General features: G+C 35.1%; 1 long non-coding RNA gene and 1 pseudogene across 1 annotated transcript in view; both read right to left on the bottom strand.

Annotated features, from left to right (window-relative positions):
• Positions 1 to 6,071: 6,071 nt before the first annotated feature.
• LOC141516060 (large ribosomal subunit protein eL20 pseudogene) lies at positions 6,072 to 6,619 on the bottom strand (annotated as a pseudogene).
• A 2,244-nt stretch (positions 6,620 to 8,863) lies between these two features.
• The window catches only part of LOC141516059 (uncharacterized), a 45,167-nt gene continuing 26,073 nt past the window's right edge, over positions 8,864 to 27,957 (bottom strand). The window contains exons 2-3 of the long non-coding RNA XR_012476600.1: positions 19,249 to 19,299; positions 8,864 to 8,913 (exon numbers count right to left, since the gene is read on the bottom strand). This is a non-coding gene — a long non-coding RNA (uncharacterized LOC141516059). The remainder of the gene's footprint in view (positions 8,914 to 19,248; positions 19,300 to 27,957) is intronic.

The following is a 27,957-nucleotide window of genomic DNA, read 5'->3' as shown; positions in this document are numbered from 1 at the left end:
AGAACAAGAATTATCTAAGGAAATTCAAAAGAAATAGCAAGGTAAAAGGAATTTATAAGAGCATGACCTTGGAAAATATTTTATCTAAATTCCTAGAATGCTAATGAGGGACATGATATCCACTGAGGATATGTATTCCAGGGGAGTCTAAATGGTTAGGGAAAGGATATAGATTTTGCTTCACTTTAGAGTCACATTTTCTTCCATTACACCATGGTACATTTTTGTGAATTAATATTTTGGGGCATGAATTTCCATTTGTAAGGTTATATGCCCTCTTACCCTGTTGTATGCTGGTGATACCAAGAAGTTTCTCCTGTTGCAATGTTTTTCTTAAGGCACAAAAGGTAATTCAACATTCGTCAGTCTGCAAGTTTATGAATTTCACATATTGGTATTACCCTCCCTTCCCTATCCCCTCCCCATGGCAATGAACAATCTGGTAAAAGTTTTACAGTCATGTTTAAGCATATTTTCGTATTAGTCATGTTGTAAAAGAGGAATTAGAATTCATGGGAAAACATCCATGAGAAAGAAAGAAAAAAAAAATAAAAGAAGTTTTAAAAAGAGAAAGTAGTATACTTTGCTCTGTATTCAGACTCTATAGCTTTATCTTTTGATATAATATTTTCCATAATGTTTCTAAGGATTGTCCTTGATTGCTCAACTGCTGAGAATTGCTGCTTCCATTATAGTTGATCATCTCACAATGTTGTTGCTAATGTGAACAATGTCCTCTTGGTTCTGCTCACTTCACTCATCATCAGTTCATGTAAAGTCTTTCCAGGCTTCAGAGAAGCCTGGAAAGGATATCTTATGGAGCAATAATAGTCCATGGCATTCATATACCGTAAGTTGTTCTTCTATTACCCAATTGATGGGCAATCCCTCAATTTCCATTTTTTAACTCCTATGAAAAGAACTACAATAAATATTTTTTTTTGTATATGAGGCCTTTTCCCATTTTTTATCTCTTTCAAATGTAGATTTAGCATAGGGTATGAACAATTTTATTGTCTTTTGGGCATAGCCCCAAATTGCTTTCCAGAATGATTGAATCAATTCAAAACTATGCATTAGTGCCCAAATTTTCCCACATTCTGTCCAACATGAATCATTTTCTTTTTTATCATCTTAGTCAATTTGGTGACTAATTTGCCTTTCTCTAATCAATGATGATTTGGAGTATTTTTTTCATATGATTAAAAAAACCATCAGTATCATCATTAGAAAACTGCTTATTGATATTTTTGTTCATTTATCAATTGAAGAATACATTCATTTTTATAAAGTTGATACCTTTCTCTATATAATTTAGAAATAAGCCCTTTATCAGAAATACTAGCTGTGGAAAATTATTTCTAAAGGTTATGCATTCCTTCTAATGTTGGCTGCATAATCTTTTCAATTAAATATATTAGAAATGATCCATTTTTGCAATCTATAATGCTCTCTATCTCTTTTTTGCTCATAAATTTCTCCCCTTTCCATATGTCAGATAGACTCTTTCTTGTTCTCATAATTGGCCTATGGTAACACCCTTTATGTTTAAATTGTGTACCCATTTCAACCTTGTTTTGGAATAGGGTTAAGACATAGGTCTATGCCTAGTTTTTGCCATACTTAATTCCCAGAAGTTTTTGTCAGTGAGTTCTTAGTGTCTTTGAGGCTATCAAATGATAAATTACCATAGTAATTTCCTGCTGTTTCTTTTGTTCCTAATATTCCACTGATCCAAGTCTCTATTTCTTAGTCAATACTAGATAGTATTGATGACTGTCATTTTATATTACAATTTTAGAACTGGTATAGTTAGTTAGGCCACCTTCCTTTGCATTTTTTTCATCAATTCCCTTTACATTCTTGACCTTTTGTTTTAGCACCATATTACTATTTTCTCTAGTGCAATAAATTGTTTTGGTTGTTTGATTGGTATGACACTGAATAAGCAATTTGATTTATGTAGAATCATCATTTTTATTATATTAACCCAGTCTAAGCATGGACAATTGACATTTTTTCCAATTGTTTAGATCTAACTTTGTGTGAAAAGTATTTTGTAATAGTGTTCATATAGTTTCTCAATTTGTCTTGAGAAGTAGGTGCCCAAGTCCTTTATTTTATCTACAATTACTTTATTTTTTTTCATTTAAAAATTATTTTCCCACTACATTCTGTGGTAATTTTCAGGAATCATTTATTTTCTTTTTTTTAGTTTTTGCAAGGCAATGGGGTTAAGTGGCTTACCCAGGGCCACACAGCTAGGTAATTATTAAGTGTCTGAGGCCAGATTTAAACTCAGGTACTCCTGTCTCCAGGGCCAGTGCTCTATCCACTCTGCCACCTAGCCGTCCCTCAGCAATCATTTTTTAACAAGATTTTGAGTTTTAAATTTATCTCCCTTCCTCCCTTCTCTTCTTCACTCTCTAATGTAAAATAATCAAATATAGGCTCTATATCTATAGTTACTTTAAATTGAATTTCTCTTTCTGTCTATTGCTCTTGGGCTATCTTTATCACATAAAACAATGCAAACAATTTAAGGGGGTTTATTTTATATCCTATTATTTCCTAAAGTTGTTAATTGTTTCATATAGTTTTTTAGTTGGTTTTCTGGGATTCTCTAAGTATGCCACCTGCGAAAGAGTGAAAGTTTTGTTTTCTCATTGCCTATTCTAATCCCTTTACTTACTTTTTTCTTCTCTCACTGCTAAAGCTAACATTTCTAACACTATATTGAATAATAGTGGTGATAATGGGCATATTTGTTTCACCCCTGAAATTAATGGAAATGCTGATAGTTTATAATCCCCATTGCATGTAATGCCTACTGATAGTTTCAATAGATACTGTCTAGTATTTTAAGGAAAACATTTCTTTTTATGCTCTCTAGTGTTTTTATTAGGGTACTATATTTTGTCAAAGGCTCTTTCAGCATCTATTGAGATAATCACATGATTATTTTTAGTTTTGTTATTGATATGTTCAATTTTGTTGAGTGTTTTCCTAATATTGAACCATCCCTGCCTATCAGGTGTAAATTCTATCTGATCAAGATTTATTATCCTAGTAATAACTTAATGTAATCACTTTGCTAAAATTTTATTTAAGATTTTTGCCTCAATGTTTATTAGGGAAATTGGTCTATAATTTTCTTTGTTTTGTTTCTTTCTAGTTTAGGTATCAGCATCACATTGGTGTTATGAAAGGAATTTGGCAGAAGTTCTCCTATTTTTAAAATAGTTTATGTAAAATTGGAATTAATTGTTCCTTAAATGTTTGCTAGAATTCACTTGTGAATCCATCTGGCCCTGGAGATTTTTTCCTTGGGGAGTTTATTAATGGTGTCTTCAATATATTTTTTTCTGAAATATGGTTATTTTAGTATTTTATTTCTTCTTCTTCTTCTGTTAATCTGGGTGGTTTATATTTTTGCAAATATTCATCCATTTCAAATATATTGTCAGATTTGTTGGTATATACTTGGGCAAAATAGCACTGAATTATTCATTTAATTTCTTTCTCATTTGTGATGGGTAATCCCTTATCATTTTTGATATTGGTAATTGGTAATTTTTTAAAATCAAATTAACCAAAAGTTTATCTATTTTATTGGTTTTTCATAAAATCAATTCCTAATTTTGAATATTAGTTTAAATGTTTCTTTCAATTTTATTAACTTCTCCTTTGATTTTTTTTTAGAATTTAATTTAATTGGGGATTTTAATTTATTTTCCTAGTTTTTTAAGTTACATGTCCAATTCAGTTCTCTCTTTATACCCTCTATGTATCTCTCTGTTTCAAATGTGTTTCTTGTAAACAACATATTATAGTGTTATGGTTTTTAATCCACTCTGTTATCTATTTCTGTTTTATGGGAGAGTTCATTCCAGTCACATTTAAAGTTATAATTACTTTTCTGTATTTTCCTACATTCTATCTTCTCTCTCTGGGGCAGCTAGATGGGATAGTGGATAGAGCACTGGCCTTAGATTTAAGAGGATAGGAGTCAAATTCGACCTCACCAATGTTTTGCTTCTGACTGCTGCCTTTTGAAGGAAAATTATACTAAAATTCTAGAAAAAGAAGACAAAATTGTCCCTAAAAATCCACTGAGTACTTCCAGAAGGTCACCAAATAAAACTGCCAAGGAATATTTGAATCTTTGAGTCTTGAGTACTTTACATTGTCTTCTATTTTTTCAATCTTTTGGTTTTATTTGATGGAATCTTGGTCTCTCATAGAGTCATTAGTTTCCATTTGTACAAATCTGATTTTTATGGCTTTATTTCCTTCTATCAGTCCTCCCCTTTGTCAGCATTTCCCCCTTTCTTTCTCCCTTTTCCTTTTTAAAAATTTTACTTTAACTTTCCTGTTATTTTTGTCCTCCCTTTTACCAGTCCCTTCTCCCCTTTCTTTTTCTCTCCTCCTCTGTCCCCACTTACCTGTATGGTAGCCTAAATTTTTAAAACCAATTGGAATGTATATTATTTCCCTCTTTGACCCAAATTTGTTGAGAGTAAGAATTTCTTAGTGCTCAGATCCCCTTTTCCCCTCTACTTAAATACATTGTTGTGCCTCTTCATGCCATATTAATTGTCCTCTAATGCATATATCTTCTTCTCCCAATATAATCCTTCTTTTCATACCTTGTTTAATACCTGTCTTTTACTCAAAGACTGAAGAAATATACTCCTTTTATCTTTACTGATAGAAGCACAGTTCTCAAGGGCTGATTGACTGATTGCTTCATTGATCAATTTATTAGCATCTTTACCTAATAATCACTTCATACCCATAGCCTCTGACCAATGCCACCCCCAAACTATCCCATTAGAAACACAGTTCTCAAAAGCTATAAGCATCATCAAATTATAATCAATTTATACCAAACTCTCTTTCGAAGTACCCTCTATTTAAATACAACCCTCATGAGCTAAAGTATGAAATAAATCAAAATCATTTCATGATCATTTATATCTACTTGCTCTAAGTAAATTCTTCCAACTGTTCCAACAGGAATACAATCCTCATGAGGTGAAGTATCAGTTAAAGTATCATGACTTTCATGATCAGTCTATAACCAATACCCATACTCTCTCTCCAAGTATGCATCTTTTAATTATCCTAAGAGAAATACAAATTTCAAGATTTACAAGTTTTGTCTTCCCACATAGGACATATACGGTTTCATGTTATTGACTAACATTATTTTTCCCTTTCCATTTACTTTTTGTACATCTCGAGTCTTGTATTTGAAAATAAAATTTTCCATTCATTTGTGGTCTTTTTTAATTAGGTTTTTATTTTGTTGAAAATCCATTTTTCCCCTGAAAGAATATGTTAAATTTTGTAGTGAACTTGATTCTTGTTTATAATCCAATGTCCTTTGCCTTGGAAATATAATGTTCTAGGCCCTCTGATTCTTTAATGTTGAAACTGGTAAGTCCTATGTATCCTGATTATGCTTTCTTGGTATTTAAATTCCTTCTTTTTGGTTGGTTGCACTATTTTCTCCTTTAACTGAGAATTTTGAAATTTGACTCAAATATTCCTTGGAGGTTTTATTTGGTGACCTCTTTCTGGAAGTACTCAGTGGATTTTTTTCAGGGACAATTTTGTCTTCTGTTTCTAAATTTTAGTATAATTTTCCTTGATAATTTCCTGAAAGATATTTTCCAGACTCCATTTTTGTAAGAGACTTTCAATTAGATAAATAATTCATAAATAATCTCTCCTGGACCTAATTGGTTGATATTCCTAAGAGGTACATAACATTTTCTTCTATTTTTTCAATCTTTTGGTTTTATTTCATGGAATTTTGGTGTCTCATAGAGTTGTTAGTTTCCATTTGTCGAAATCTAATTTTAATGGTTTTATTTTCTTCATTGAACTTTTGTGTTTACCTTTCCAGTTAAGTTTAGGTTTTGATGAATTATATTCCTTTTCCAGCTGGTAGCATTTCCTTTTTTTTTTTTTTTTTGGATTTTTCTTTTTTTGGGGGGGGGGGTTCCAAATAGGAAATTTATTTAAACAGATCAAATAAAACTTGTGCCTCCTTGCCTCTGCTCTTAGAAGAATGTGTTGGGCCTCTTGGTAGTAAAGCGTGGTTTGTGCTGGTGACGCAGAACTCTGTGGGGCAGCGGGAACTTGATTTTGGAGTCGTGAAACTGCTTGATTGCTGGTTGGCGGCACTTGCTGGCAGGAATTTCTTCCACTTTCATGATCTGATGGAGTGGGCTCGGGCACAGTGACGGGCCCCCCACATCTCGGTAGCACTGAGTGACGGCACCAGCAGTGGTCAGATCTCTGTATTCCCTGTACATGTTGTGGGTTCCGCTCCTGGAATCGTAACACAGCCAGATGCCAAAATTTTTCACCCTAAGAGGGGACTTTTCAAAGGCCTGTCCTCAGTATACGATCTCTCCAGAACACTTCTTCATCTTTTTTCAGCTGGGACACAAAGTACCAGAATCGGGACTTTGCTACTACATGGTTAGGAGCAAAGATCCGCATGCAATAAAGAGGCGGCACTGGACTCTTGGGAGTAGGCAGGCATCTTCCAACTAACTTGTACTCTCTCAGGGTGCCCGAGACCTTCATAGTGCTGCCGCCTCACTCCCTGCCAACCCGCAAAAGCTTTTTAGGATTTTTCAAGGCAAATGGGGTTAAGTGGCTTGCCCAAGGCCACACAGCTAGGTAATTATTAAGTGTCTGAACTCGGGTTTGAACTCAGGTACTCTTGACTCCAGGGCCAGTGCTTTATCCACTATGCCACGTAGCCGCCCCCCAACATTTACTTTTAAAGAAGTAGTTTTCCTTTTCCACTTTTCAATTTTATTTTTAAAGGAGTTGATTTCTGCAATCAATTTTTCATAGTTCTTCTGTATGGCTCTCATTTCTTTTCTCCATTTTTCTTTTTCTTCTGTTCTTTGGTTTTTAAAATCTTTTTTGAACTCTTCCAAGAGATATTTTTGGATTTGAGATCAATTTATAAGTTCTTTTGTGGCTTCACATGTAGGCATTTTGTCACTGCTTTCTTCTTAGAAGATGGTGATTTCATCATCCCTATCAGAATGGTAGCTATCTATAGTTAGAAATTTTTTTATTTTTTTGTTCATTTTTGGTATTGAACTCTGCTTCTGGGGCATAGAAACTATAGTCCTAAGCTGTCTGGTCCCTGGCTTACCACTTATCTATGGCATAGTCTATGAAATAGTATGATAACTGTTTTAAGGTAGCCCAACTTAGTCCCATTTGCTGCACCAGCATTTCCAGGGATTGACCCTTGTCTTATGAGCTGGATTTGGAGCCCTCATTGCTTGCCTGCTGCAATGCAGATTTGCTGAGCCTTGATATGAGGTATACTGTGGCTAAGAACCTTCTGCAGACTTTCTACCTCTCCCACCTACACTGGTCTATATTCTCCTGTGTGAGACAGATATTTGATGAAGCTCCTCCACAATATCTTGAGTAGAGAACTTGTTTTACTCTTGTTTGTGTGGGGTCTGTAGTTTTAGAATCCATTTATAGTCTTCATTTAAAATTATTCCTGGAAAAGCTCAGGAGCTTCCTAGCTTCATACCACCATCTTGGCTTCACCCCAGCAGTATCTAAACTTAAAAGCCAGTATCTTTTGGTGAACTCTTTCTGCTGAAAAAATATATCACTCCCTACTTTGCAAAAAAGAAAGGGATTATAAGTGTAGAAAAATATATACATTGGCTGATGAGTTTTGCTGAACTATTTTTTTCTTTTTTTAATTTTGTTACAAATAATGTCTCATTGGATACAAGAATAGGGAAAGATATACTGGGTAATAAAGTGATATAAAAACAAAAGAGTAAAATATTTTTAAGTATAGAAAGATATTCAGTATGGAAAAGAACCTTTGGATAAAGTCAGCATTGAAAGGTACTCACAAAAAGATGAGAGAGGGGCAGCTAGGTGGCACAATGGATAGAGCACTGGCCCTGAAGTCAGGAGGATATAAGTTCAAGTCTGACCTCAGACACTTAATAATTACCTAGCTGTGTGACCTTTGGCAAGTCACTTAACTCCATTGACTCAAATAAAATTTAAAAAGAATATGAGACAGTGGAAATCTCAATGAATGGGGCAAAGAGACTCAAGAAAATGACATGGATGTCTGTTATTTTCACAAAAAAAGCAAAAAGGTTTACTAATCAACCAGAATACAAGTTTCAAGGAAAGAAGTAGATATTCAATCCTTTGGTTCTAGCCCTCCATTATATAAAACTATTTTTGCTTTCAATAGAGCAGCTAATACAGAAGTCAAGACGTAATGAGGGTTTCTTATGAGGAAAAGCTCCAGGGAATTATAAGCTATTCAACATTTTCTTATCAATAAAATTGATAAGATATAAAAATTATGATAATTGAAATAGTTATCTTTTAGTCCCAAGTTTTTCAAAGCCATTTATAGTGATTGAACCAAATGGTTCTATGGGCAATGAATGAACTAAATTGGTATCTTTTAGCTTGTCCCACTCCCCACAGATGTCACTGTCTCTTTGCCAGTTCTTGAGGAAATTGGCAATATTCCTCTTGGCTAAAAAAGAGAAACTAGGTGAGCAGGGAAATAGTGATGGAGAGAGAGAAAAAGCAAGGAAATAGAGAAAGAAAAAAGACAGTAGAAAGTTGGAAATAGAAATATAGAGCCAAAAATGAAAACATATATACAGAGATCAAGAGACAGTCTTTGTGTCTATAGATCCTAAGTTTTTAATAAGACCTGGATCTAATACAGTTCATCTGGAGAGAAATATTTATTTCTAGTGCTATGGAATAATTAAATTTCTGATAGTGGATCAAATTATTCTTCAGTGTATGAATTTACTTACAGGATTATCATTGTGAGTTTCAAAATTTCTTTTGCCCATCCATTGTATTCTACAAGATACAATGAGAAATTGTTATTTTTAATTGTATTCTAATGCTCTAGTTTCCCAAAAACCAGTCTTTATTTTTGTTCTTCCTGAAAAAGGTTGAAAAATGCAAAGTAGTCCTCCTATTAAATGTCTTATTTTCCCATTTATCAACCTGAAGACCTATTAGCCACTAATCTCCTTGGAATTTGTGTAATTAACTAACAGATTTCCTGACAGGAGAGAGTTAAATAAAAAGATGTATATTCTGGGACTTGGAACATTTGTCCTAATTTCACACCTTATGTTGCAGCTCAGTCAGAGCTTAAAGGCAAAGCATGCCACAAGGAAACCAATGCCACCCTCACCTTTCCTTTTCCCTACAATTCACAAACCCTTCCAGCAAGAAGAGTTGCCTGCCATCATGGTCAGGAGCCTGGAGGCAGATGCTTGCTTGTCATTCAAACCCTGTTACAAGCTTTCTTTACTGCATTCCATCAGAATCTCTTCTTTTACAGATGGCATCAACAACAAATCTACCTAACCATTCCAGCCACTCACTCATGGACCATGGATTGTTTCAACAGTTCTGGATGAGGGACTGTGGAAAATACAGAATTAGAAGCAAAGAAGCCCTTATCACCCTGTAAAGAGAGGGCAAAACCATCTGAAGCCAATTGTGACGTAGATGAATAGCACAATAAGATGGCATTTGTGTGCCCTAGGCAAGGTTGGAGCATCAGTCTTTCCTATCTGAAGAGGATATTTCATTTATGTTGCTATTCATAAGAAGGCTTTGCTGTAAAACATCTAACTTAAAACAAATGTCAGCAAGTCATTGAGAAGTGGCATCACATAGAAAAAAAAAAAAGAGTTGCAAGTAGAATCACAAGACCTGAGTTCAAAGTAACACTCTTTAGTGTAACTACTACTTTGGGATCCTGGACAAGTCACTGAGCTTTTGTTTTCTCATTAGTTTTCTTATTTTTCTTATTAGATGAGGGAATTTGAAGACTTTTACATTTCTACTTTCTCAATTTCTAGAATAAAATAATAAAAAAAATTGCACATAAAACTGAAAATCCATTATGTAGAACTTGCTAATCCTTTTAAATATACAAAAATTGTCATGTAAATTTCTTTTTCTTTTTTCTTCCTTTTCCACTACCTACTCCCCATTCTAGAATTAAGCACAAATATGGATAGGTATACATATACATATATGTAAAATCATCCTACACACACTTCTATTTATCAATTCTTTCTCTCTCATATGTCCTTTGTAGCTGATTTGGGTATTTAAAATAGCCAAATTTTCTATATAATTTAATGTTGCTTTCAGCCTAAATCTATGGAATCGAAAGGGAACACATTTTTCTCACATTCAATATGTGTGTGTATATATATATATATATATATATATATATATATATATATATATATTCATACAAAGAATTCTGAAACTATATTTTATTGTGCCTCCCTGTGGTACATTATCTGTAATTAATTGCATACTTCTCCACAAGCTTCATTCTATTTGCATATAGGAGTCCTCAATATTTATTAAATGAATGGGCTTAAAAAATCAATTATGTTTATTCCATGGAGAGAAATGCTTTCTTTTAAAGTATAACAACCATGTGGGATTAATTCTAAGAATTATGATTAAATGTACTTAAATACTTTGATAAATAACTAGGATCGTGGAATCTTGTTAGGCAAGCAGACAGCTTTGGCCTGTAAGCCTGGATTTAGGGGCAGCATGGGAATAGAGCCAGAGTGGATGTTAGTTCAGAAAAATGTCCCATGGTGGTGCGGACTGTGGTTCTGGAAATAAGAATACTTATCACTATTGGGAATAGCGGAGTTACTCTCTCACCCTGAGCCCATGTCTATACTTCATTGAATGTTCTTTTACACCAGAAATGATGACTGCAGATCTGTCCACACGTCAGCATTCCTAATTCTGCCCTTTACTACTTGGGTGAGCAAGTCAAGACAGGGCAAGTTGAGAAGACCTTTCAAATTCCCTAAGACACTTAGTCATTGGATGATCCAGGGCAAGTTACATGATATTTCTGGAGCTCAGTAAATTGAGGGACATGGACTAGATGAGTTCTAGGATGTCTTCTAATTGGAAAATCCTGTGAATAACCAGAAATAAAAAGAAAGGTAAAGAAGCTGAAAATTGCCAGAGGTCCCATGGGTTCCAGGACCAATATTGTCTTAACTCTCCATGCCTCAGTTCTTCTATTTTCCAGATTACCTCTTCATATGAATCTGAACTGGCCCCAGTTTCTCTGACTCAAGTGCTTCATTTCATCTAAAACTCAAATCTCAGCTAACAACTTCCTGGGGCTCCCCTCCCTACCCCCTACATGCTATTCTACCTAGACTATGTTGGAAAATCACTGAGTCTTTCTGAGCTTAGTTTTCTCTAAAATGAGAGTTAAACTAAATTGTCACATTAGTTTCAATTTTAAATCTATGGTCTTGGGGCAGCTAGGTAGTATAGTTGATAGAGCACCAGAGTCAGGAGAACCTGACAAATCCAGCTTCAGACACTTAATAATTATTTAGCTGTGTGACCTTGGGCAAGTCATTTAATCCCATTGCATCATAAAAAAATCTGTGATCTTATGTCTTTAGAGAGCAGTTGACTTTTAAAAGCCTTCATAAGAACAGCTTTTCTTTAAAAAAGTGGACAGGGATTGGGTACATAATAGCTGAATCATCACTGCCCATATTTAGTAAAAATTAGATCCTTCTAACCCTTTTTAGTCAACTTTAGTCCAGGCTCTGTGTAGAAATTTTTACTAATGCAATAATAGAAAAAGATGTTCTTTTTTTTGTTTGTTTCCTTACTGTAGTTATTTATCAGAGATCAAGAGGTATCTGGAAAGGTCATGCCTGTTCCCATACAGCTTAGACACCACTCCTTTTATTTCTAGCTGAAGAACTTAAAAGTTTGGTTCCAGTACAATGAATTTTACATTACCTCACAATTATTTGTCATTAAACCTATATTTGGTGGGGAGGATTGAAAATTATTTAATTTAATGTCTACATTTGACATATAAGGAAATTGCCACTCTCCCTGACAGAGGAAGTGATTTGGTCCAGGTCTGATAGTTCATAAACAGCAAATTCCAGATTCAAACTCAGGTTCTTTGACTTCCAAAGATGTCCTTCTGCCATGACATTAAACTGCTCAGAATTTTACTGTGAATTTTTACTCAGAATTTTATTACTAGATTTTTCATTTCCTTACAAATATATTAGGTATAATTTTTAAGTTCCCATCTCACTAAAATTTTTCAGGGAAAATAGGCCAATAGCAAATGCAAAGGGAGGATATTTAGGGAGCAGACAGAACAATGTCAAGGGGGCAGGCATAGTGACTGAGGGAAATTCTCACAAAAAAAATCACGCAAAAATTCATTACAACTATATTAGAAATAATTCCCATCTCACTAGTTTTTTCATTAAAAATAAGCCAATAGCAAATGGAAGAATATTTAATGACCAGGACAAACATCATAATGGGACAGGGACAATGACTGAGGTAATTCACAAAAGTTTTGGGTACTCTCTGTGGCTAAGATACAAATGCAGCTCCTGGAGAACTCATATCTAGGTTTCACACAGAAACTATTCACAGGAGGAGAGAATTGAATGGCAGAACATGTTTAGATTCCATTTAGTGCCAGAGGTGAGAAACATTTTGTTACTGTAAAAGGTCATTTGGATATTTATAACTTTACTCATGGGCTATATATTTAGTCAAACATTAATTAATTCACCCCTAAAAAGTTACTGAATTTGGATTTATTGAATTTTGAGACCTGTCTGCTGTAGCTTTGGCAATGCCAGACCAATAGAGGGGGCAGACCAGAGGTTCCCTGCTCCTAAAATCCCTCTGAAATACCATTGTAGTGTTTTTCATTTCAAGAGGGTTTTTTTGTTTATTTTTGCAAGGCAAGGGGTTAAGTGACTTGCCCAAGGCCACACAGCTAGGTAATTATTAATTATCTGTACCAGATTTGAACTCAGGAGTTCCCGATTCAAGGCCAGTTCTCTATCCGCTGTGCCACCTAGCTACCCCATATCAAGAGCTTTTAATAATTTTTAATTGTAATGGATTGAACTATCTGATGTTGTATTCTCAGTATTTACCACAGTGTGGGACACATAAGGCACTTAATAAATTTTTATTGATTGATTGATCAGCATTATATTGGCCTATTATGGCTGTTAGTTAGATCTACATTTAATTTTGATGATATAAAAATATTTAAAATCCTTAGAAACTTTCAAACTTTAAAAAATTACTATTATTTCCCTGTTCCCTACTATAATTTCCTCTTTGCTCTGGTATCTCAAACTAGAAGATGTAAAAATAATTAAAATGGAAAATAGCAGGAGTGGAAGAAATCTTTTGGTTTTTAATCACCAAGTTAATTTAATTATGTCAAGTCCTCCTTGAGAGAGCTTGACTCAAAACCAATATAATCCATTTATTATGGTATAGAAAGTCAGTTAATGTGGTGGCAAAGACTTTTGGCCTTGGAATCAGGAGACCTGACTGGGATTTCCAACTCTGCCTTTTACTAGATGATCCTGAGAAGGTTATTTAATTTCTTGGAGGCCCTGTTTTCTTCTCTGTAGAATGGCAAGAATAATATCTTTATTACCTCCCTCACAATAAAGAAAACATTTTGTAAACCTTAAAGGTGCTATAAAAATGTGAAATATTATTCAGTCTTTTGTGGAGTCATAATTACAAATTCCAAATAGAAACTATAATACACCTCCCAAATCTCTCATATTCTTATTCAGAAAAATCTAGTTTTTATCAAGTATATTTTAAATTGTTTCTTTTAATTCCTCATATTGCCTTTCTTTCTCCAAGAATATAGCTCGAAAGCATCTTCTAGAAACTAGAATTAATTTACACACTCCTACTACCTAAAAATAACATCTTTCATCAAGAACAACAGGTTAATCCTGGCTTTTGAATCACAGTAATAAAATTTAAAAGTATATCCTTTGATTTATTTAAAATCTGAACATCCAACTATAATCCTATAAAGCCACCACGATTTTAGATGGACAGAACAGGTAAATCAAACTTGAAGTGAATGGATTAACATACAAGGACAGGTTACTATACTATTCTTTTGTGTTAAGTAATAAACAGATTTTGTCAAATCTTGCGCTCTAATTCCCATCTGGAATAGTCTTACTGTGGAAATGAACAGGTTTGAAAGTATGCTTTTTTATGACATTTGTAAAGTAAAAAGCACCAATTGGAAAAGGCTTAATCCCTCATCCAACACCAGGTGCTTTGCATACAATCAGAACAGCTGATGAAAGCCAAATATTACAGATGTACAAATGGTTAGATTTGTTTGTACAATGGTTAGATTAAAAGAGAGAGGGAGGCTCCCATTGGTTTAGCCTCACTGTATTCTATCCTTTGCTCAATTCTGAGTTATATTCAGGTAGACAGTCAATATGGATTGACATCAATCTAGGTCATAAACTGGGGCAGGTGATGTAAAATGATAACCCAGCTCAATTCCATGAACCTTCAAAGAGAATCATTTCTAATAGTATTTTCATGGGTATCATGCTACATTTCAGTCTATATTAGTGTTTTATCTGTAGGGGAAATTATTATCTTTCAACTATAACAGCATTTTTAGGGATTTATTTTCCAGATCTCAAAATGGGGAAATATTACCCCAAATGGAAAAAAGATCAAGGCTGATGTTTTGATCCAATAAATGCAACTGAGATATAGACCGCTGGGTCCAAATAGAAACAACAAAAACAGGTAAATGACTCCCTAATAATCTTAACAAAAATTTTTCAGAATGATTGTGCAGATATCAAAGATATATCTATAGAAAATACCAAAAGACTCTTACCATTAATTGTCTAATAGCAGACCATATCTTCACAGTTACAGAACTGACAGAGAGGGAAAGTAAAAGAAAGATATTACTCTGTCTAGTGTTTGTTGGCTTTTTATAGTGTTAGATTTAGTAGAAGAAACACAGTTTTCATGGCATTTCTGAAGCAAGGTACCTTGGTACAAAGTATATATTGGAATTAAATAAGATTCATGAAGATACAACTTGTTCCATGGTCCACTGACTATAGACATCAAGGAACTGCTTTGAAGGACGTCATTTCAGAATTCAAATAATAACTATTCTCTCAGCATAGTGAGGTTGTCCAGAAATCATTGTTTCCATTGTGTCTAGTGTAGGAAATAATTTTCTTAGGGAATTTTTTAAAAGTGTTCAAAAGATAAAGATTTGCTCCATCTATGCCAGAAAAAAAAAATATGCTAGAGGAAAACACTTATTGGACAGATCATGACATGCAGTTAGTTGAAAAGCCCATTGAGTTAGTCCATCACTATCCATAAGTTTTACAGGAAGTACAGATGAATACAGATGAACATTGAGCCATATTGCATTGGAAAATTTGGATAACGAATTTAATAATACAAAACCAGTGATTCAAAAGTCCTTATCTTTTTTTTTAGGTTTTTGCAAGGCAAATGGGTTTAAGTGGCTTGCCCAAGGCCACACAGCTAGATAATTATTAAGTGTCTGAAGTCGGATTTGAACCCAGGTACTCCTGACTCCAAAGCTGGTGCTTTATCCACTACACCACCTAGCCGCCCCAAAAGTCCTTATCTTTAACACATCTTCTTACACAAAAATTGTAAGGCTAGAATTACAAAAGACCATGATTTTGGAAGAACTAAAAAGGTGGTCCAAATGACAATGGAAAGACATATTGTGGGCATAAACAGTCTTCAACTTGTTTCTAATGATGTAAAACACACATTTTAAGACATGTATGTTTAGAAAATAAGGTGAATTTTTTCATGAAGTCCATAAGTACCAGAGATGGAAAAGCTAATCAGTCATTAAAAAAACAAGAAAGCTCCAGAGTATTAAGAGGGTTCTCTATGTATGATGTATAGAAGGAAGAAAAGTAGGATGAATATGGATTATGGACCAAAACCTTGGTGACTTAAAAAATGCATCTTTGTAATCAAACAAGTCCCAGACTTCCTAGTTCTTAAAATGTAAAAATTCTTCTATAGTATGGAGAGATGAGAAAAGAGAATGAAAATTCTTAATTACAGAGTTGAATTTCATTATATCATTGAGGTAGGTTTATAAATAATTCTTTAATCATATTGGGTTGTTGGGTAATAGTTTCAGATTTGGAGATACCTGGAGCTCAACAAATCCCCTCTCTCTTCTTCTTCCTCCTCAATACGTCTATGTACATAAACACAAAGTAAATTATAAAGTGTCAAAGGGGAAAAAAACTAAACAGAATGTGAGAATTCAGAAATGTCCCAGCTCCTGAATCCAACCTTTGCAAATTCTTTCAGTCAGTCAAAATAAGCACAATCAATGCTTATGGATTGATTGATTTAGCCCCTACCATGTAACTCTGGTACTATGGTCACTGTGATCCTCAGCTGGTATCCTTTTTTTTTTTTTTAGTTTTTGCATGGCAATGGGGTTAAGTGGCTTTCCCAAGCCCATACATCCAGGTAATCATTAAGTGTCTGAGGCCGGATTTGAACTCAAGGTACTCCTGACTCCAGGGCCCGTGCTCTATCCACTGTGCCACCTAGCCACTCCTCTAAGCTGGTATCCTAAGACTGTGTTATTGTCCAATCAAATCTGACTCTTTTTGACCTCATGGTCAAGTCTATGAGGTCTTCTTGGCAAAGATACAATAGGGGGGCTTTCCATTTCTTTCTCCAGTATGTCCCCACTTTATAGATGAGGAACATACACATTAAGAGCCGTGTCCAGGGTCACACAGAGGTGTAAATTTGGGTCTTCCTGACTCCAGACCTGGTGCTCTGTCTACTGTATCACTTAGCTGAAGCATTAATACTTTTTTTATCTTGTATCAATGGAGTATCAAGTGAAGATAATATAATCTGTTTTTCATTGTTCCTGGGTACTGAATCACCATAAGTCAGAGCTGTCATTGTAGGAAAGAAATAAGCATTTATTAAATGTTTACCAGAAACCATGCTAAGGGTTTTACTATTATCTCATTTGATCTTCACAATAACCTTGTGAGATTGGTTGTAACAATAATGATGATGATGAAGAGGATGATGATAGCAGCTAATGTGTATAATAATTTGAAATTTACAAAACAATTTAAATATCTCATTCTTCATAGCAACCCAATGAAGTAGATCCTATTTTTATCCTCCATTTATGCGTGAGAAAAATGTGAAGAGAGGTTTGAAAAAAACAATAAATTAATTTTCAAATGCCTGAGTCAGAATTCAGATCTAGGTCTTCCTGATTTCAAGTACAGGGTTCTGTCAAAAAATTGATCACCTTCTTATTCATGGAAACTATGTTTTCTTAAATTGTTTTTATTTTATTTTCCCCCAGCTACATGGACAAACAAGCTTGAACATTCATTTTTTCCACCCTTACCCCGCATTGTGAAAGCAGGTAAATTGATATACATTATGGGGGCAGCTAGATGGCACAGTGGATAGAGCACTGGCCCTGGAGTCAGTAGTACCTGAGTTCAAATCCGACCTCAGACACTTAATAATGACCTAGCTGTGTGGCCTTGGGCAAGCCACTTAACCCCATTGCCTTGCAAAAATAAAAAACTAAAAAAAATGTATAGTCATGAAAAACATTTCCATAATAATCATGTTGTAAAATAAAACAGGCCCCTAAAAAACAGAAACCTCAAGAAATAAAGCTTAAAAATATGCTATATTCAGATACCATCAGTTCTGTGTGTGTGTGTCTGTCTGTCTGTCTTTGTTTGCCTCTTTCTCTCCCCTTCAAGGAATGCATAGAATTCTATGTCATAAATCCTTCAGAGTTGTCTAGGGTCACACAACTGGTGAGAAAAACTAAACTATTCATAGCTGATCATCCTACAATATTGCTGTTACTTTGAAATCAGTGCATTTCACATCGCATCTGCTCATGTAAGTCTTTAGTTTTACTGAGAACATCCTGCTCATTGTTTCCTATAACAAAATAGCATTCCATCATAGTTGCACATCATGATTTGTTCAGCCGTTGCTAGTTGATTGCTATCCCCTCAATTTCCAATTTCTTGTCACCAAAAAAGAGCTGCCATAAATATCCTTATTTATATAAGTCCTTTTACTTCCTATTTTTCCTCTGTAATATAGACCTAGTAGTGGCATTGCTAGATCAAAGGTTAGGCATGATTTCATAATCTTTTGGACATAGTCCCAAATTGCTCTACAGAATGGTTGGATCATTTCACAACTTCTCCACACAGTGCATTAGTGTCTCATTTTGCTCACATGCTCTCCAACATTTGTCATTTTTCTTTTCTTCCCTATTAGACAATCTAAAATGTGTAATGTAGTACCTCAAAAAGTTTTCATTTCTCTAAATAAAAGTGATATATGATGTGTTTTTGAATATGGCCATAGATAGTATTGATAACCTTATCAGAAAACTTCATATTTTTGATAATTTATCAATTGTGGAATGGTGTGACTCAGTTCCCTATGTTGAAAAATAAAGCCTTTCTCAGAAAAACTTATTTTAATATTTTCCCCACAGTTACTATTAGTAACTGTATTTCCATCCATCCTATTTTCCCCAGCTCCCATTAATTCTATTCTCTCTCTCCTTTCAACCTGTCACTCCTCAAAAGTGTTGCTTCTGACTACCCCATCTCCCAACTTGTTCCCTCTTTTATCACCCCATCTTTTTCCATCCCCTTTCCCTCCTAGATTCTTATAGGATAAGATAGATTTCTATACCTTATTGAGATATGTTATTCCCTCTCTGAGATAATTCCAATGAGAGAGTAAGACTCATTCACACCTCCCAATTCTTCCCTTCTTCCACTACACTGAAAAAACTTTTTTTCTTGCCTCTTTTATATGAAATAATTTACCCCATTCTAACTCCTCTTTTTTCTTTCTCCCAGTACAATCCTCTCTCACCCATTATTTCCATATTTTAATATATTATCCCTTCATATTCAACCTCCCATTTGTCTTGTCTATATATTCTTCCCCATTTCATTCTCACAAAGTCAAGTTTGTGAATCCCAGTGCAAGAATTTACATTTTTCCCATTCTAGTCTTTACAGAGCTTTGTCAATTCTGAAGTTATCACCCAGTGTGTTAGTTATCCCTCCTAGCCCAGTGTCATCTACAAATCTGATGATCACATCAATTTGCCTTCTTATAAAATTCATTGATAAAAATATCAAATAGCTCAAGGTCAAGAACAGATTCCCAGTTCACATATAATGTGTTATTTCCCATTTTTTCTACCTTTGTTATTATCCAATTGATGCAATGTTCCTCTGAGATGCAAATTTCTCTCTGAAAAGAATCAGCAAGCATAAATAATTAGTATAGAGAAATATAAAATAATCTCTTTATTTGCAAAGAAGAACAAAGTAAAACTTGCTGGTTGGAATGTGGATTAACAATCTCTTTTGGATGCAAATGACTTTGTAAAAAAGGGGGGGGGAGATATTAGCAAACTCTTCTCTCTTTTTTTTTAGTTTTTTTTTTTTTAGTTTTTGCTAGGCAATGTGGTTAAGTGGCTTGCCCAAGACCACACAGCTAGGTAATTATTAAGTGTCTGAGGCCAGATTTGGACTCAGGTACTCCTGACTCTAGGGAAGGTGCTCTATCCACTGCACCACCCAGCTTCCCCCTCAATCTCTTCTCTTTTCAATGATTTTAAGTTTGTACATAATTTTGCAAGCTTTATAATTATTTCTAGGACCCTGAAGCACAAAATTTCTATAAATTCCTTTTTATAATCTTTTTACATATTTCTCCTAATTTTGTTGTATTTTCTCTCACTAATTATCATTAAGGGAAACCACATAAAAGAGACAGAGAAGCTGTCAATTAAAATTATTTATTTCAATGATGTGATGATGATGATGATGATGATGACAGCACCAACCATGATAATATCTTCACTTTATTTGACATTTCATGTTTACAGAGATGTTTAATATGCACAGCTTTGAAGTATATCTTCTATAAGTTTCACAGGTTCCCCATTACTCTGTGATAAAATACACACTGGTCTGTTTTGCATTTAAATCCATTATAATCAGGATCCAATCTACCTCTTCAAACTTGATGTATTTCTCCCTTTCCTGTACTCTCTAGCCCAATCAGATTGACCTTTTTATTCTTCGTCATATACTAAATCTTCTATCCATGTCCCTTTGCATAGACTGTCACCTAAGTCTTAGAATTCTCTCTCCTCTTACACTTCTTTCTTTCTAAACTCAATTCAAAGACATCTCCATGAAACTTTAATGGATCCTGCACAGTGCCCCACCCTTACTGTAGTTATTCATGCATATATTTTATCATTTATATTTGTACATGATGTCTGCCACAAGAGAATAGAATCTTCCTGAAGGCATAACCTATTTCATTTTTTCTCTTTGTATTCACAGTTCTTAGAAGCGTACCTGGCACAAAGTAGGGAATTAATACTTTTTAATTAATTGACTGGTTTTATTTAAGGGTCATTTCCAACTGGCCTGATCCATATCTGGCCACTGGACCAAGGTGACTCTGGATGAGAAAGTGAGGCTGGTGACTTAGCACAGAACTCCCTCATTCAAATTCAATTCAACTGCATCCCTGATATCATGATCTTCTTTGAAAATAAATGACAAACACAAGGTTTGATCTTAACATCAAATCTATGAAGTACCATTTGTGTTTTATAATGATTTCATAGATATAGAATCTGTGACTTATAAAAGTTTGTTCACTTGTCAAAAGTTATGCTGGGATAGAGGACTGGCTCTGGAAAACCTGAGTTCATATTTAGTCAGGAACAGAAGCAATACCTATCTAACCATGAAGGAGACAGAGAATAATTTAAATGGTGGTTAGAGTTAGAAAAGACTGTGCAAAGTATTCTCCAAACCTCTTGTTGTTCAGTCATGGACAGGACTCTTCATGACCCTTCGGGGCTTTCTTGGAAGAGCTACAGGAGTGGTCTGACATTTCCTAGCTCATTTTACAAATGAGGATATGGGGGTCAACAGGGTTGAGTGACTTTCCTAGGGTCCTATAAGCAGTCAACCTGACACCAAATTTTAACTTACAAAAATGAATGCTCCTGACTCTAGCCTGGAACTCTTAGTTACTGTACCTCCTAGATGCCTTGATGAACAGATGAGGAAATTGAAGATCTGAAAGATTAAATACAGACACAGCAGTCCACCTAGTAGCTACAGAACCATATGTCCTAATCCATTGGTCTTTCTATGGCATCATGCTGTCTCCCCAGAGAAAAGAAGATATGAATTCGGCAATGTTGTTGCCTTTTACCTGCATTTCAGATTAATATTTAATTCCCAGAATCAATCTTCATTAAAGATGTATTAATTTCTTTCTATCTTTTTTTCCCCAGAATTGCTTGGTTACCACTAACACTCAATATGCAAGATCTCTCTGGTCTACCCCCACTCCCCACACCCACACCGTGCACAAAATCTGAGTCTAAAAACTAAATTATTTCTTACCATATGGGGTCTGTGACAAAGATAAAACCCAACCTGGACAAAACATCATGCAGGAAGGAGACAAATGTTCCTAGAGTCCTGGGCAATGCCTGGGAGAGTGCCTGCCAGGACCTACTGTGTTCAAACCATTTTCATTTCTCTAACAATTTGGATCTGCCAAGAGGAAACTGAGACAATGAAGCTACCTGCCAAATAACCATAAGAGTAAGTTTAGAGATCTCTGCCTGTCACCCCCTCCCCCCAGCATGAAGAAGCTGGAAGGAAGAGACAAAGACAAAATAATAGTATGAGGAAGTCAAAAGTTTGGTATAGCATAATAATTTCTCTGACATTTCTAAAATCAAAAAACTATGTCCTTTAAATGTATTTTCTATCTAGAAATAAACTAGCCCATTTCCTCCCCTCTAATATCCCCTTGGTGATAATTCCTTACAGTATTTGAAGAGAATACCTGTCTCTTCTTCATCAAATTTGACTGAAGAAAAGATTGTGCAATAAGGCAGGCATGTACCTGGTAGATAGAACCACTACCATGTCAATCACCTCCTCCTTCTATACTCTGGTTGATATGGCATCAGGCAAATGAGCTCCAGAGTCCCAGTGGTCCTAGACCACTGGCTTATAGAGGCAGCAGATAGCACACAGTGGCTAGAGAGCTGGACCTGGAGCTAGGAAGACTTGAGTTCAAATCATTCTTGTACATTCACTAGCAATGTGACCCTGGGGAAGTCAAATAATCTCTGTTTCAATTTCCTCAGTTATAAAAGTATTATTTTTACTTTTTTAAATGTGTTTTTTGCTTTTTTCTTCTTCTGATTTTTCCCTTTTTGTTGTTATTCTTCTTTCCCATTGGGCCGTATACAGAAAGAAGTGCAATATGATTGTACATGTTTAATTCATAGATTACTTTCTATCCTAGAGTGGTGGGGGGAGGTGGCAGGGAGAATACTTTACAAAAATGAATGCTGAAAATCAATTTTACATTTAATTGGAAAAAATAAAATTATAAAATGAGAATACTAATATAATCTACTTTTCAGAATTGTTGTGAAGATCAATTGAGATAATATCCTAGTAGGTCTATTTACTTCCCCTTTCCTCTGTTTTCTCCTGAACTCTGATGTGATGTTAATCATCCAAGGGAGCAATTCTTGTGAAAATACAAACTAGGAAAATCCCCCTACATTTTTCTACAACCTTAGATAGTGAAGACCCAACAAAAAAAAGTTCTCACCACCCACAATCTTGGCATCATCAAACGGTTCAGCAAATACAGTTTAATCAATGACAACAACACTAAAGAAGATGCATTACCATCTGCTTTGCTGCTACACCCTAAGGACCTTTTGACTTGCAGCTGAAAGTTCCCATAGATGTTACTTTCTTCTATGAGGATGTGAGCTCCTTTTCAGAAGCCTCAGAGACTGTCTTGCTTTTCTATTTTATCTCTAGAGACTAATGTTTTACACAAAGTTAGCATTGAAATAATTCTTTTTCATTCATTCATTCTGCCTTCCCTAACCTTACTCTGGATTACTCTGACAAATTCTGAGAGTGACCAGCTCCCAGTGTTGGTTCAATTTGGGCACACAAAGTCTTGATGCCAATGTTCCAGGAGGACAATATATTTCAACTTTGTCCTATCCACTCTCAGTGTCTTGGTGGTCTTCCAACTCAATCTCTATCCTAATACTGGTTGAGTCACATTAGAGGAAAAACAAAAATTTAACCATTCACAAAGAAGACCAATGTGGGACCAAAATAAAAAAAGTGAAAGGTGAAACCCCAAGGGGTATTTATACCGAAAAGGGGGAAGGGACAGTGTGTGACAAGGTTACCTTATCAACTTTGACAGAAGAAACTTACTGTATAATATCTAGGACCAAGTGGGAAAAAAACTGCAATATATTACAGTGGAAACTTTCTTTTCATTACCAGTGCCAAATTATCAGGTAATTGGGGTCACATTGGTGATTTTTAAATATGGGTATAATATGGATAGGTATGGTATGTTTGACAAAACATGGTAAGGTATGACTTGTCAATCTGTCCAAGGAATATTTGACCTAATTTGAGATAGAAGAGTTTTATGAAGTTCAGATCTTACCAGTGTTCTAAACTAAAGCAAAATTAAATTCCTCAATTTTGGATTAAAATCGCACCATTGTATATGTTTACACAGCTTTTTCATTAGAAATCAATAATTTCACCCCCATTATTTTATGTTTCTCACAACAACTTCATGAGGCAAAGAATTTCGAAGTTTTACATATAAACAAATCTAAATTCAGATATGCTGTGATTGGGACATCTAGGTGGCACAGTGGATAGAGCACCTACCCTAGAGTCAGGAGGATCTGAGTTCAAATTCAGCCCCACACACTTAAGAAGCTGTGTGACCTTGGGCAAGTCACTTAATCCCATTGCCTTAAATAAATAAAAATATATATAAAAAAAGAAATACTGTGATTTTCATGAGAGTTATCAAGTACAATCTTCTCACATGTTTTAAAATTTATGAAGGCTATTATCGACATTATAGCGTTTATTCTTCACATTAACCATGGGAGCCATTTCATGGCTAAGGAAACTGAAACTTTGAGAATAGAAGACATAGAGATGGTAAGTCATAGAGTAAGATTTCAAGTGTGTCTTCTGACTCCAAATCCTGTATTCTTTCCATTGCCCCATTATTTCTCCTCTGCTTTTGCCTTTATTATGAACTTCTTTTGCTTACTGGGGATCATCTAATTGGAGGACATCTGATGAAGTATATGTAGGGATAAGTCTACAGGGACTATCCTATTAAACAAGGTAACTTCTGTAGACACAGTAGCTCGATTTCAAAGGGCTTTTCAATGTTGCAGCAAATTCTGGTGTATCCCAAATTCCCCAACCAGTGACAGTTGGAGGGATTTGGGGAAAGGAGAGAAGGCTATGTCAGATTTGACTGACCACAAAGCCAGGAGCAATGGTCTAGTAAGCAGACCTTAAAGAAAAGGAATCTACACTATGAATTTTATTCTTTCTTTCTACCCAATAAATAAGAATTCCTTAAGTCTGTGTCTCAACAGGTAGTAGAAGGACAGTATGAGGCAAGTATGAGAATGAATCAGAAAGCATATATCCTCCCTATTTGAGCTTGAGTCTTGGTTTTGGGCTTTTGGACTGCCCCTTTCTTTTTTTTTTCTTTCCTGAGTAGAAGTGATTAAAAACACTACTGAGAGGGGGCAACTAGGTGGCACAGTGGACAGAGCACCAGCTCTGGAGTCAGGAGTACATGAGTTCAAATTCCGCCTCAGACACTTAGTAATTACCTAGCTGTGTGGCCTTGGGCAAGCCACTTCACCCCATTGGCTTGTAAAAAAAAATTAAAAAACCAATACTGAGATGGAGAATTCCAGTCTTAGAGGCAATCTTGAAAGGTAGAGAATTTTTCAAGCTCCTGGCTTTCTTGGTCAGAGCTAACTGGCAACAGGACTGGTGCTCTTCAATTATTCCCTTCTTTGAGAAGATGACCTTTAGGAAAAGATTAAGGAAAAACTTGAACCCTGAACAGGTTTTCTAGAAGATGTGGACCTGGAGGAAATTTTTGGACAGTATAGCTGTGAGATGAGCAGTCCCACAAACTATTTCATGTTTTAATGTTTAAATTACTGATACTCAATCAAATATTTTTTAATGAGTGATTGTGCTTTATGTTAAACATTTCTCTTGCATAGTAGAATTTTTTCAATCTTTCAAATATATCCAAATCATATCCTACTTGGAGTTCTTTGGCAAAGATTTTTGGAAAGGTTTGCCATTCCCTTCTCTAGCTTATTTTATAGGTGAGGAAACTGGTGGATAAAGTTAAATGAGTTGTCTAGGGTCACACAACTAGTAAGTACCTGAGATCACATTTGAACTCTGTCTTCCTGATTTCAGGCAGTTGTTCTATTCACTGTGCCACCTAGCTACCCCAAAGGAATAGCCACCCTATATCTAGTACTCATGGTTTATTGAGTACCTTTCTATTCTCAACTTTAGGAAGAGACCCTAGACTTGAAGAATAAAAACTGTAAATGGTTCTCCCTGGAGATCCAGCATAGGAACACAGAGTTTGAATAATAAAAAGCCTGATCCCTCTGTTTCTGGGTCAGAGTTCCCCAGGACTGAACCCCTTCCACATGCCTCAGGTTAGGATAAGAGAGGCCCCTTAATAGAAAGGAGGAGACTAAAAACCCTCTCCCCTCCACAGACACAATGTAAGTATTTTATCTTTAGGGCATCCTAGGATTTTTTTGTCCAAACTCCCCCTACCTCTGTTTTGAAAATCTATGAGAAAGTCTTATGTGACACTTTACATGCAAGAGGAAAGTTTATCAATACCAGAGAGATTTTGTCTAACTTGTTAATCATGCCACATTGCTGAGGATTCAGAAATATTCCTTCATGTAATGATGATCACTCAAACAAACTACACAATGCATCAATATGTAGTGATGTGCCACTTTAATTTGTACAATTCCTGGGTCAGATGATTCAAAAGCAGCTTCTCAATTCATAACAGTCGCCTCTGTATGGACAAGCAGACTTCCCACACCTTTCAGGAAAAAATGTGCAACCTACAATTGATTTTGCCCTATCCAAATGGAGAATTGTTTACCAATTCATTTAAACCCAGCTTCTAGTCCATTTAAAAATTGGTCTCAGGACATTTTTCAATGCCATCCTTCACAAATCTTATGAATGTTACTGACCTTGCATAATAATTTTTTTCTTACAACATATTAATTATTGTTCTGGCACCTCTGGTCTACTCATGAAACCAATGAAGCATGAAATGCCTCTGTGCAGAGTAATATTTCACATTTTGTATTTTATGTATTAATTACTTTTCTATTTTTGCTAATCCTTTCTGAGGAGGGGAAAAAATGAACCCATGGAATCCTACAATGAATCCCAGAAGTGCCAAAAGAGAAAAACGGGATAGTAACAAACTAAGTTTTATCTGCTGTCGTATTGAAAGCCAGCAACCAAAGTATTGCTTCCATTTCAGTCTCCTCTCATTGGAAACCTGTTTCCAGGTTTCAAAGCAAGCAGCAGCCTGCTTGACCAATAGGAACATCCTTACAAAAGAGTATTGCACTTATTTCTCTGTTCGTTTATAGTAATAATAAAACATATAAGGCCAGGAGATCGGGGTGGGGGGGAAGTGTCCCCTTGTCATGGATTTGAGTATCTCCCCTTCAGGGGGAAAATTATTGTTTCAATCCCAGACGATAGACAGACTTCATTATTAATTACAACCCTAAAAAGGTTAAAAGGTTTACTTGTGGTTTCTCTGGCTCAGGGAAACAACTAGAAGCATATAAATCAATTTGATAATCTGAAAGGACATACTTTAGTCCTAAATTCTTCATTCATTGTCTTTCCCCCCCCATCTCTCCCTTTCTCTCTCTTTCAAAATGCCAGTCATTCATCCTGAACAGAGAAATTCAGGTGCAATCCTTTTTGATTCAAGAGCTCTGTTAAACCATTATAAAACTGCTGTAATTTACAGCAAAGGATAAAGCTAACCTAAGAGACCTCAGCCCTAATTTGTTAAAAACTTATTACACCTCATTGGTCACTGAATAGCTGGGGGGAAAATAAGCTTATCTGAATAAAAATAAGAAACTTTACTAGCTTGAGCCTAATGAGAAATGATTGGCTCAAAATCAATAGGTTCCATTTAGTACTATTTATGATGTTATGGTTTCCTATTACTAGAGATATATAAAATGCAAATAAGTTATTAAAACAAAACTAATGAGTTGATGGATGTTGCAAAAGTTCTGTTTGTGAGGTTCAGCTGAATAACTCGGTACATATATTTATATTATATATATGTATATATATATATATATATATATATATATGAACAGCCAGTAACTCCATACTAAAGATTACAGCTCTCATCTTTTTATATATTCAGGGAGAACAAAAATCAATTTGATCACTGTAAATGAAACTGATTTTGTGGTCAAGGCTATCTCTTTCTCATGATTTACCTCTTGAAATGTTAAACACAAAATGGTACAACCAAGATCTTTGTTCAAAAATGTTGGTCACCATAATAGAAAGCACTGTCTATATTCCATGGAACACTACTATGGAGTCAAGTTAGACAAAGAAGAGTTCTACAATTTGTGTTCTCAAAGAAAAAGGGGATCCAAAGGTATGTTCTCTCCTTTTTAAAGTTTACAAAGTGCTTTCCTCATCATTACCCTGGAAAGAAGGGTTTAATGATCCCACTGGACCAAGAAGAAAAATTTCTGAAGATCAGAAAGTTTAAGTGAGAACTAACAATAGTGACAGGTTTAAAAAAAGTAAGAGGCACAGATTTTCCTCAATAATTCACTATTTTTACGGGGTGGGGTAGAAAACATTCTTGTAGTTAAAATGCCATCTTATAACTAGGATCATTGCTCACATCTCAGAGGAA

This window comes from Macrotis lagotis, chromosome 3, assembly GCF_037893015.1.
Source record: "Macrotis lagotis isolate mMagLag1 chromosome 3, bilby.v1.9.chrom.fasta, whole genome shotgun sequence".
Lineage (NCBI taxonomy): Eukaryota > Metazoa > Chordata > Mammalia > Peramelemorphia > Peramelidae > Macrotis > Macrotis lagotis.
This window is presented reverse-complemented; position numbering and strand designations above follow the sequence as displayed.